Genomic DNA, 12,626 nt, shown 5'->3' on the forward strand with positions numbered 1-12,626 from the left:
AAGAAGACATGGAACAATTTTTTCAAAGGGTATAGGAAGAATTTGTAAGTAAGTATAAGCTGCGTTCCCTGAACAGGTGGGATAATTGGCACTTTTACAGCATTGACAGGAAAAGCTGGCAGTGGTCACTACAAAAGGCGTTTGGAAGAGTCTTGACATCTGCCTCTAAGATGTGGAGTTGTGAAAACAATTCTCATAGATGAAGTGCAAATTTTTGCTAGATTTTCTCTACCTGCCTTGATCTTTTAAGTGGGAGTCCAGAATGAACTCTTTTTGTATACGATTTTCCTTGTGTTCTGTTACCAACTTGATACTTGTCTGCATGCAAATATTACTGTGGTGTGGTCATTTACTGCACACTTCAAGGTCCCTAACATGCTGTTAGTTTGCTTCAGCTGGAAGCCATGCTGTTTTTAGGGATGAATGGACAGATACAAAATGGTGTAATAGTGGAAGAGTCATGATATAGTTTTGCTGATAATCAAGGCTGAGATGTTAGAAGTTGGCTTCTTTTCCCTCATCATCCTTGGGCAAATCTAAACTTGGAGAAGTATAGTCTTTTTAGATTATACTTCACATTGTTGATGAAATGCTAGGACATCTTCCTCCTAGGAACGGATGGGATAAACATAGTAAAAGTCTGGCCAGTACATTTATATGACTGAATGCGTCCAATTGTATCTATTACAGTCCAGCTGGTAAAAACTTTGTGCTCACCACCCACGAGTGGATCCTATCACTTGTTCCTACGATCATCTAAGCCAGTGCTATTGCTTGTTCTAGCAGCAGGTCTGCGTAGCTCACTGGTTTAGATATCTGACCTGATACCCTGTTTGGGAATAATGGTGCCATTGCTCAGCTATCTCTAAATCCCATCAATAACATTTTACAGTGTTTGCTGAGTTCCCCGATCACTGTTGTATGCTCCACCTTACTGGGCTTCTGGGGGAAGATATGCAAGTGACACTCCATTCTGAAAGCAACAGAGATAGATTATAAAATAATTGCTTTGAAATAAGAAAATACTTGAGAGAAAAATGTAGTGTAAGCCCACCACTTCTGTGATTTCAGGATATGTCAATGTTTCTGTCTGGTCAAAGACTGTGGTAATAGACGCTTTCTCGTGCCAGCAGTTGTACAGAGCTTGCCTCTCATGATGAGCGCTGTCTTGGACGTCTCTAGCTTTCTCCCTCAAACTGTTTGCCCTATCCTATATTCTCACATGCAGTAAGCCCATCTTTCCATGGTGCTGGATCAATCCTGAGAAACAAACGGTATCAGAATTCTTAGGGACATATCCTTGTAGTGTTTCCTATTAGGAAACTGTTGTTTTGGAGAATAGTAAGAAAGATGTCTGGCATAAAACACAAGAGGGAAGACTAGTACAAAATAGAATTTGCATCTTATTTGAGAATATCCCTGTCTCTTAGAATATCCCTGCTCAGCCAACCAGTGGCATTTGCTCTTGGAATCCCTCTGGAACTTGTACATTCCAGGACTCACCTGTGCTTGCACTAAGTATCTACTTTTAAGTAAGAAATAATAGTGGGTATACAGGTAGTAGCCTGGTGTGTTACTGTATTGTGGGAGGATAGCATGGCCACAGAAATGGTGCAGAATACCCCAAGTCTCTCATTAATGAGGATAACAAAGTCTAATTGCTAGTACCTCCCTACCTAGCTGCAAACTCTGTTCTGTGCCCAGTGAAATGCTGTACTGGGAGGCTCTGGAGGAATTAACTTTCTCACTACTGCCTTCTTTTCTGTGTATGAGACAAGATAATGCCAAATTTCTATACAAACATTTGGACAGAAACTGTTTCTTCTGTTATTAGCCCTGTTCTGTCCAAGGGAATTAAACGCTTGTGGAATTGAATGCTTTCCACTACCAAGAAAGAGATCAGAATCTGGCCATAAAGTATCATATACATGATAATGCGTCTCTAGAAGTAGCCTTTTATGTGTAAGGAAAGTACTGTGATCATGCTGATTTATGCTAATGACTCACCATTATGGTCTGTCTGGGAAATCAGATGCCATTTCTCACTCTTTCTTCTATTTTGTTTTACGGTGTCATTCCACTGAACAACCCGATAGATGCCCTGAATTTATTTATATATATATATATATATATATATATATATATATGTTTTTAAACAAAAACTATTCCTAAAAAAGGGCCAGGGTAGAAACATAGGACTTGAACAACCTGAAACCCCCCTCTTGCTTTCTCTGAATTGCAGACATGAATGCAGATTGAAAATTTGTAGTCAGATTCTATATCTAATAATGAGCCACATGAAAGCACTTCCTTATTTTGATAACGAATCCGGTTGAAATACTAATCCAAATTTTTGCAGGGTGTATTCTCATTATTTTGCTTTTTCTCAGTAATTGCCTGGGTAAATTTCCAAACTTTTAAAGCCTTCATTTGTTTTCTCCTTTCTCATTTTTGGCAGAGACATTCCCTTAAGGTGGTTCTTGCAATGATTATTGGCTTGTATAATCAAATTCCAGACTAACAGTGGTAAAATGTCACTTCTATTCTTTCAATACTTTTCCTTCTTAGTATCTGTAGACTTTTCACTTGCCACTAAAGTGAAGGTGAAAATAACTTACGAGCAGGCAAAATATGCAGTCTCTGGGTGCACCACTAAGTACTATTTAACCCTCTGAAAAGAAGCTTTAAGCACTGCCATAGCTTTGTGCTGGCTCTTGGGGGAAATGATTTCCTGTTAAGTGAATGTACTTCTTGATCTTTCAGTACTTACCAAGGATTACAGTCTCATGGAGAGCTGTAAGTGCCTAGAGTCTCAAAGTAGCAAGATAAAGTTTGGCCTACAGATTTATCATGGACCGGTTTTGAGTGGCACTTGCAAGAAACACCATGACAGTAGACTGGTAAGTTTCTTGCGGCTGAGATCTTTTGAGCTATTTGGGTCAAAATCTCTTGCTGCCAGGTTGGAATTGATGAATTTGTGAACAGCGTAATGGTGATCTGTGGTAGGGTCCTTTTTCTTGTGTATTGCAGAGACACAGTGGGAGTTGCTTTGGGTTTAGATCTGCACACTGGAGATTCGGTTAGTTCAACCTGCTTCATGGGGAAAGTAGGGCAGGCCACGTCTCCAGTAGTTTTGTCCCTATTATTACTGAAAAGTCTATACAGAAAGGTTTATAGATCTTCCTTCCCAAGGTCTTAGAATCCTTTCCCCTCTTATTAGCACAGTACAAACAAGAGCTTCAGAGGGTTCTTATGCTTCAAGAAGAAAGAAGTGGGATTTGTGCCTGGATAGGACTAGACTAGCTTAGAAAAGGTGGTGGAAGGGTATCTGTTGGGAAAAGGTCAGCTGCTCAAAGGCATTATTTCTGTAATGCACTTAGCTAGGAGAGAACCGTTTCTTATGTGTTGCCTTTTGTACTTAAGGTACTCCAGAGTGCTTCACAACTATGAATTAGAAGCTACTAATGTACATAGGTGTAGTACAACACCTATGTAGGCAAGTATAGCAGCAATTATATATTTGGCAAAAGCTCACATCCTGCCTAGAGCAGTTTGAAGCTGCTTATAATACACAGAGATATTTGGTTCAGGACTCAAATGCATTGTCTTCTGAAATTTTCTTGTAGCCTTAAATGTCTGTCTAGAGAGGCAGTAAAACGCGTAGGACTCTTTTTAACATCTTTTCCAAGCGTGGCTCTGTAATAGACAAATTCTTTTATACAATGCAACTTCATTGTACTCGCATGTTCACACTGACTCTGAAAACACAGAAGCCCATGCTTGTATGACTTGCTTCTTATGCATTTTTCCAAAACCAATACCATTTAATATACTCTTAAGTACCGATACAAACTCACTCATGCCCAATTATGTTAAAAGAATGTTACTGATGTTGCAATATGAGTAAATAGGCAATCTGGGAAATCTTAGAATTTACTGAAAATACTGTTGTTGTAAATAAGTGTCCATATTTTAATCTGACAGTTTTATCAGCTTCAAAACTATTCATGTGCTAATGACTATTTCATTCAAATTAGACTTAAAAAAAATTGTAAATCACTAACATAGAATCATAGATCAGTTGAGCCTGGGAGGGACCTTTGGAGAACATCTAGTCCAACTCCCCTCCTCAAAGGAGGGTCAACTGCAGCAGGTTGCCCTGGACTAGTTGGGTTTTGAATGTCTCCAAGAATGGAGATCTCACAACCTCTCTGGGCAACCTGTTCCGGTGTTTGATCACCTTTACAGTAAAAACACTTTTTCTTATGTTTAAATGAAATCTCTTATATTTCAATTTGTGCCAATTGCTTCCTGTCCTGTTTTATTTTCTACTGTGCTTTCTCCAATAGCTATTGTAGTTTGTACATGCAAATTTCATCAAAACAGTTCACTTCTCAGTTTTAATTTTGACAGTTTTTGCTTACTAAAACCCTAGTTTCCTCAGGGAAAATGGATTCCAGTAAAGATTTTTAAAAGCAGGGAAGGGAGAACAGGCTGCGAAAAAGATCTTTCCCCCAAAATACAACAGTAGCTTCACTCTTTTCTGTCCATCTGGTTGTGCCATGGCTATAATGATGCTCAGAAATACAAGCTTCATATACAGCTTGATTCCAGTGATTCTAGGCCTTTCCAGGTAGACAAAAGAGGTACTTACAGGCAGCCATCTAATGGCTCCAGTGAGATGATAGCTGTAAACAACAGTAGTAGAAGTGTATTTTTTCTTCTTGGATGAGGGCCACACAAGGTTTACCCTTCTCCCTGGGGGAGAGATGGTTGAATTTTGTAATCGTAGCAGAATTGCTCCTCAATGCACCCTTTGCCTCTATGGCTAATGACACTGAGCTTAAACAAAGTCATCCCTTTAGAAATGCATGGCAAGAGATGAAAATTAGCATTTTTATACCTTCTGTGGCTCTGTTATTGATGTGCCTCCTCTGCCCTACTTTATGGCCTTGCTGAAGCTGCTCAGTGCTGCTGGTCAGGAAGGAAATCTGAGGGGAAGTGTGCCCAGTTTCTGTCCTCCTCATTCCCCGAGAGGCTGGTTGCCATCTCTTCATGTCCCCTTTTTGGCTGGCAGAGCCAACTGCAGAGCAGGGCCATAGGTTTTCTTGTCTTTGAGCAATAAAAGCAGTTTGACTTAAAATGTGAACAAAAGCTTGCGCTAGTTCTAATCTTGGTTATTGACATGGAAAATACTTCTCAGGCCACTATAATAACAGGTAAAACTCTATACGCTACCTCAGCTGTTACTCCTGACCTCTTCAGAGAAATGCATTAGTTAATTACTATTATTATTGCCAGCTGGTACCTGGTTTAAGTCTGCTTTTTGTTTTTCTGCAGCCTGCTGTGAAATAGCTCTTATCTTGTTGCATAGTATGCAGGTTTTTTTCCTTGAATCTGAGAAACGTGGAGATAAACACCCTTATTGTTCTTAATGGCTAGCTCTTCCATGAACCTTTATTTCTCAGATATCTGCTTCCTATGTTTTCTTTTATAGTGTAACCATTCTCCCACTATCTATATATGAATTCAGCACTAGCTTTTATGGTTGGAATCTGCTACATGCAGAATAGGCACAACACCGACAACAGAAGCTGCTTCCTATCCTTTTGTGCAGATGACATCTGTAGGAGTAGCTTTATTTTAATGCTCACCAACATTCATTCACACTTACAGCAGTAACTTCTAAAGATGCAAAATCCGATTCCTAGCTGTGCCACTATCTCATAGTAGCTCTGGTCGCTAACTGCAACAATGTGCATGCCTTCCCTTTCAAGGATAACCCTATGACGATAAGACTGTAGGAATAATAAGTTGCCCGGTTTAGTGGCCAAATTGGGTGAGAAGAAAATAACTTCAAGTCAATCAAAGCATATTATTTACCTCGAACTATATTGTTCCTTTTTGTTTCTAAATTAAGCAATTTCTATTTCCTGTTTGTTTCTTCTTTATTAAAAATAGTCATTCAGTTTTTAGAGCAGTGCACTTAGATTTCCAGAAATCTCTTTTCTGTTGAGAATCTTTTCTAAATTTTGTAAATTTTGTGAATCTCAACTTCATGTTGACAGCTTTCAGTGAAGACATTTTTATTTAGTTCTGTAATGTACAATATAAATATATTTTTATATATAAATATATAGAGAGGGCATTTACTTGAGTTTATTTCTCTGTCTTGTAACAAGTTTTTATGGACATACCAACAGAGATGTATTTATGAACTATTTGGAAATCACTCAGCCAGCAAAGACTGTATTCTACTAAATGAATATAGTATAATGGAGGCTCTTCTCAATTTAACAACTTGTTTTCAGCTGTTTGCTAAAAGAACCTCATAAAGGTTCAGTTCATCACACCATACCCTCCCTTATCCCTACTGAAATGTATTCACTCCTTTTATTTCTTACTGATACAAATGAGTTTCATATTGCAGCAGTCATGAAATGACTTCTAGTGACATACCAGGTTCACAATGACAATTAAAAAAAGTTCAAATATATGTAATAAAACAGCTGAGGGGGGGGAAAAAAAGTAAATTATATCCCCAAGAGGTTTAAGAATGAGGTAGTGGAGATTTCTCTGTGTTTTGACTTTTAATTTATAGAAAGTAGGAATAAGAACTCTTCCTTCCTTCTTCAGTTTCCCCAGTTCACCAACCCCTAAAGGATTAAATTACTTTCTAGTTTTCACTAAACAAGCTTCTATCGTCTTACACTGTGGCAAAAAGAACAAGGGCTGCAGTGAGGGTTTAGCTTAAAACAACAACAACAAAAATTCTTACAGCAATAGTTTGACGATTATGTATGTTAGGGGATTCTGTATTGGTGTTGGTCAGCTAAATTGTTTGTAATTGAGCTTTTAAGAACACTTAGCATATACTGAATTTCTGATTTTATAAAACATGTCTACTGGTCAAAAGATTTATGACTCATTAATTACTTTATCTGGTGGTGCCTAATTTATTAATTAAGAAAATGATTTCCCAGTCAGGCAACTGCTTTGTGAATAAGACTGATTTATAACTGTAGGAAATAATGGATAGATCATGTATTTGACGTATAAGTAGCGTTACTGACTTCTAAGTCATACAGATGGTTCAAAAGTCAGTACTTTACACTTTGGATATAAATATCTGTTTTATTAATAAAGGTGGACTGATTTATATGATTAATTTGTAAATATTGACTGTAAACTTTAGCAGCAAGTCACGCTCTGATGCACTGTAGTTCTCAGATAGGTTATTTTCCAAGGTCCAGATTCTGTAATCAGTGGTAGTTCATGGATATTTATTTTATATTCTTCTCACTCCATGTTTTTACCAAGATAAATTCCTCTCTTGTCCTTTTTAGGGCACTCTCTTGCTGAATGTTGTATATGGTTGTTTTTCTGTCACTTCACAGCTTCTCTCATAGTGATGCTTTATGCAGTGCCATCATATTTACCAATAATTTCTGACCTCTGCTTTTGTCTGGATGCCACTTCAAGAGCAGCAGTGCTTTTTCTTTGTACTGCATACAAATTACCACAGCAAACAAACTCAGGAATGGTTAGAAAGATAGCCAAGGCTGAAAACACTTCACAAATCTATTAGAGGTTCAGGAATTTGGAGTATACACCAAATACTTTGGGAAAGTAAGCTTTCGGTTACATAACTGCATCAAATGGATTAGTTCCAACTGAAGTTACAAAGAAAAAGAGGTGCCCGTATTACCAAGATGGGTCATTCATTTGTCTTCAGTCAGCACTGAGTCATGTCTAAAACTTCTGTTACAATATTTAATCTAACTTTTTTCCCCTCTATATACTGTTTCTCTGCTGAAGATTTAATTCAGTTTTTACGGAAATCTGTACCCCCCAATGCTCTTTTTCAAAGTGGAGCTCTTGAATAAAGAGCAAGAAATCTTTAGCTTTTGATAGAAAAGGTCAAATTTTTAGCTGCAAATGATACAGCAGATTGACTCCATTTCCTTTTTTTTTGTATACCCTTACAAATGTATTAGTAATTTGGAATTGTTCAGCCAATATTTTCCACAAGCACTTTCTGATTGAGCTATTCATAGTAGGAATGCAGATCATCATTGAACTGCTGCTGTTACTGTTTATCTGTTTTTGTTCTCTGATTAATCATTTAGTCTTTATAATTTATACAGTCTCAACAAACTGCTATTAAATAAGTTGTGGTTATAGTCTCTACAAACACATGCAGGAGCTATAACTCAGGCTTATTAATTTCTTGAGGAATATTATAGATGTGTCAGAAAGATGGAAGTGAGCTAGAATTTGCAGCACTCTGTATACTTACCATTAGTGCAGCACTTTGAGGCCTTGACCTTGAGTTTGATGTCTCTCATTTTGCAAGGCAACTGTCAAGAGGAAGAAAGAATAGTTCAGGGATCACAACCCAGACCGTTTTCACGTGTAAATAGGGCCAGATCCCAGTGTGCTGTGAACGGCACATGGGGAATTGTAACATGCCAGGAGAGAGAAACTGGGAGCCACGACCCTTTTAGTCAACAGATACATTCCCGACTGTCTCAGCAAACACCCCAGTTAGTATATAAGTTTACTGAGAACTTATAGTGAAAGTGGGGCATAATCAAGTGGGATTGCCCTGGAGCAAAGGCAAATGAAAATTGTCAAGAACACAAAAGCTTGCGGAAGCTGCTGAATGTTGTACAATCACATACTGACTACTGCTAATACAGAGCTTAAGGTGGAGGAGATCCATACTTCCTCTCCATTCCCGTTGATGCAAGTCCAAAGCAATGAATTGATTGGCCCAAAGCCAGTGAGAGTCAGAATGAGACCCAGACTTCCCAGTCTTTGCCCCCTCTGCCAGATACGCTGATTATGGCATATGTACACTTTGCTGGTGTTCTCCCTTTCCTAGCCTCTAGGCCACATACAACAGCAGGAACTACAGTACACGCTGAAGGGTTTTGCATGGCAGAAACTTGGGCCAGATCTTACAGTAAGCTTCGATAGTAACAAATCTTGAACAGCATCATTTTAATGATAAAGGTCTTGTTGAAGAGCTTCAATTACACCCCGTTAAGTCACTGTAAAAGATCCAGTGGGATTTAGATGTGGTACAAAATTAAGTATATATTCTTTTTGTAACAATAATTACCATTTAAACTTTAATATGCTTAAGACTGTTCCTTTTAGAAGAAAATGACAATTTAAAATGACAGAGAGGCCTTTGTGTGTGTTTTTTATTTAGTTTGCCCTCTGAGGAGCCTTGGTACGTTTTTATCTCCTTCAGAATAAATTTTTATATTAACTGCTCCATTTACCTCATGTTTTGGAATTATTGTAGAATTAAATACTATAACTTCAGTTTGGAGCTGGATGGAAATTTTTTTTTTACAGCTTTTGCAAAATGAAAATTTACAGCTGGAGCTATTTAGCAATCATTTTCTCCAATTTTGTGCTGTGAAAATTGAAAAGAAGTACTTTGATCTGACTGAAATCTAAATCCTTGGCTTCACAAACCACAGAAAAGCAGTTTGGTCCCAAACTAGTGGCCAAATTAACTGAGTGTTAGATCAGTAGGGCTGCACCACATGGCAGGAGTTCGGTTATCTTGTGTGCTTATCTTGTCCTGGATTAGGCTTTTCTCTAAACTGCAATATCCATTATGCATTGTATCTTACCTTTGACTGGGGCTACTTTGTCCTAGTATGTATACACCAAGGCCATATATAGTCTGCCTAGGGACTCTGAGTCAGACAGAAGGAATGCGCAAATAATATCAGACTGCAATTTCCTTACATCCTGCAGTACATCAGGTGGAAAAAATTCTATGTTAAGTTAGGTCAAAATTAGTTTTCTCTGATTTGACAAAATTGGTTCAATTCTGAAATCTTAAAATAGTTTGTTTCAGAATATTTCTGGAAGTGTTAATTCTGCTTTTTCTTTTAACAGTTATTTCGAATTTACATTCCAAGTCATGAAAATTCTTAGAATTTATAGGACAAAAGTAATGATTTACAGTGAGTTTCACCTCCAGGTTTTCACTTATGGTTGAGTAGGCATAAGCCTTTGGGTTATGCATTCAATTACCGGATTACAGGCTATGTGGTAAATCTTGAGGGTCTTAATTGAGGCCTATACTAAGTTTCTTCGATTTCAGAATTTAAAGTGCAGTAGATTAGATTCTCAGCTGGTGTAAATTGCATTGCTGCCTGGAATCTCACATTGTTAACATCAATTTCAGGTCTGTGAAGTTCATTTCAGAGTGTTGTTGACTTGTTATTCACCCTTTACATAGAAAAATATTTTAATGGTGTTGTATATAATTGCCTATGCATTTTTGTTCATTTCTCATGTTCTATTTTTAAATATTTCTAGAAATACACTTATACACACACACAGTACAGGTACTTGTCTTGTCTGCTATCCCTTGCCTAAAGGAGAAGAGTTGTTTTGTTTCCCATCATTAGGTTGTGAATATAGCCTATGAATTTATCATGACTTTTAGGACATTCCTCACAGCTGTAGCTCTTGCATTCCTCTCCAGAATTTTTTCTCATGAGCCAATTTTAAAATGAAATTAATGAGAAACATGACTGGGTGAATTGCTCAACTCTGAGTGTGTGCATGTGTCTAGGACTCAGAAAGGGAGACCTTTTGGTCTATTGTTGGCAAGCCATGAACTCTCATACTGACACGAGGAATCTTACAGATGTGACTAATGAATGAGTGTAATGTTATGTTTGTATAGTGCGTCATCAAGAGATATATTCTTGTTTTATGTGAACTTGTCTCCTCTGTCATAGAATCATAGTGACTGGATTATTAACTCTTCTGATGGATAAGTCTTTGTGCAGCTAGGTTTCTGTGTTTAGGCTCTCTTATTTTATTTGAAGTACTGCGGCTAATCATTTAGTCATGCTCCCTTGAATTACTGAGGTAGATATTGCAGCTTCTGTGATAGCAAACGTGCCAGCTTGGTTAAAGAGCACAGAACCACAAAGCAGGCAGAGTGGCAACTGGGACATAATCCTATGTGTGCAGACTCTCTCATTTGGCAGTTTCATTTCCCCCTTCATGCACCTTTATACCTGCTGGTTCAAGTGGAAGTGAGCCATATTTGCTGAGACAAAAGTGATTAATTGAATGTATTTGAATTTCAGAGGTGTGGTTCCCCATCTAAGGCCAAACACCAGAACTAAAGTTACTTCTGTTTTATCCAAGCTGCTGTGCCCATTTCTGCTCTTTACATTCATATATATTTGAATATCTTGCTGAGTGTGTAAGCAGCAGGACACACTGCATTATTAAAGTATATCACAGTTATTTGGTTCCAAGCACCAAGCTCTGCAATAGCTGCCTACAAAGTGCATGCTGCCGAATGAGCGTAACGGCTGATGAAGTTAAAATGAAATGGTTATTGGGGCACTGTGTGGTATACAATTCCAAATAAGTTTCCAACAAAGCTAAATACTGAATAGTGTTGAAATACTGAATTTCTATAGCTCTATGTGTGTTGAGTTGCAATGGAAAGCATATATTTAAATATTTAGAGAAGGATTAGCTTTAAGAGCCTTCTTGGGAAACTCAGTGACTACAGCAGTTAAACTGCTGGTTTTAGCTGTGAGGGATACAATCTTAAAACAATACTTACTGTTTGCAGGAATTTCATGTGCAACAATTGTGGTAATTTGTTATTCTATAATCAATAATACCCAAATATTTCTATTGGAAAATGTACTGATTCCTGAGACAGCTGAAGTTTGGGGTGACAGCAAATCTCTTGTTTTGTTCGTTAAGTTTGGGTGGAAGTTTCTCATAATGACTAACTCGTGGCAAGCGAGCAGCATGTCAGCAGCATATGTAAGGAGAGAATAGACCAGCAGCGAGACAAAATGATGTTTCCCCTCTGTCGCTGTGATTCACTCCTATGGCAATAATACCAGAAGCTAATGGCTTGTTCCTATTTCGCTTGAAGCCAAAGATTTTTAATACGAATGTCAGGGTAAACTGGACTGGGCCATTGAGAAGAATTCAAAATCATGAACTGTTATTGCAGCTGAAGATGCCCTAGAGCTTTAATGTGGGGCTCTGGAAAATGTCACTATGATGCTTTGGCTTGAAATGCTTACACAGCCCCTCTGCAATATGTTTGACATATAAACACTTGTGCACAATGCTGACAACTGACCTTGAAGTACCATCCAGGAGTTCAACCTCAGACACCAAAGCATGAAATGAAACCTTCAAGATGCATGTATGTATTCCTTCCTGTTGGTCCTCTAAGGAAGGGTGAACTGCTAGGTAAATTAAGGTAATAAACGGCAACAGAATGATTCACTAGAGATCATCTGTCAAATCCCTTTGTAGTTTCACTTTTAATTAACAGCTCCCTGACTTTCTTCTGGACACAGTCTGGCCTTAGTAATTGACAACGGGTTGAATGTGACATCTATAAACTGATAAGCTGGGGAAGACATTTAAAGAGACTATTTGTTTCCTTCAAATATTCTGGTTTATATTTGCAACTGTGCTTTTGTTGTTTCTACAAATAAAGCAGCATCATTTTTTGCTTGTTGTAAAATACAAAAGGACTGTTAGCTTGTTAGCATAACATCTAAAAGGGCATGCAGACCTGTTAATGACCCAGCTCA

At 37.9% G+C, this 12,626-nt stretch overlaps 1 long non-coding RNA gene across 11 annotated transcripts in view; it reads left to right on the forward strand.

Moving 5' to 3' along the window:
- Positions 1-12,626, forward strand: part of LOC104144224 (uncharacterized) — a 369,710-nt gene that overhangs the window by 54,057 nt on the left and 303,027 nt on the right. The window lies entirely within an intron of this gene.

The sequence above is a fragment of the Struthio camelus genome, chromosome 1 (assembly GCF_040807025.1).
Source record: "Struthio camelus isolate bStrCam1 chromosome 1, bStrCam1.hap1, whole genome shotgun sequence".
NCBI lineage: Eukaryota > Metazoa > Chordata > Aves > Struthioniformes > Struthionidae > Struthio > Struthio camelus.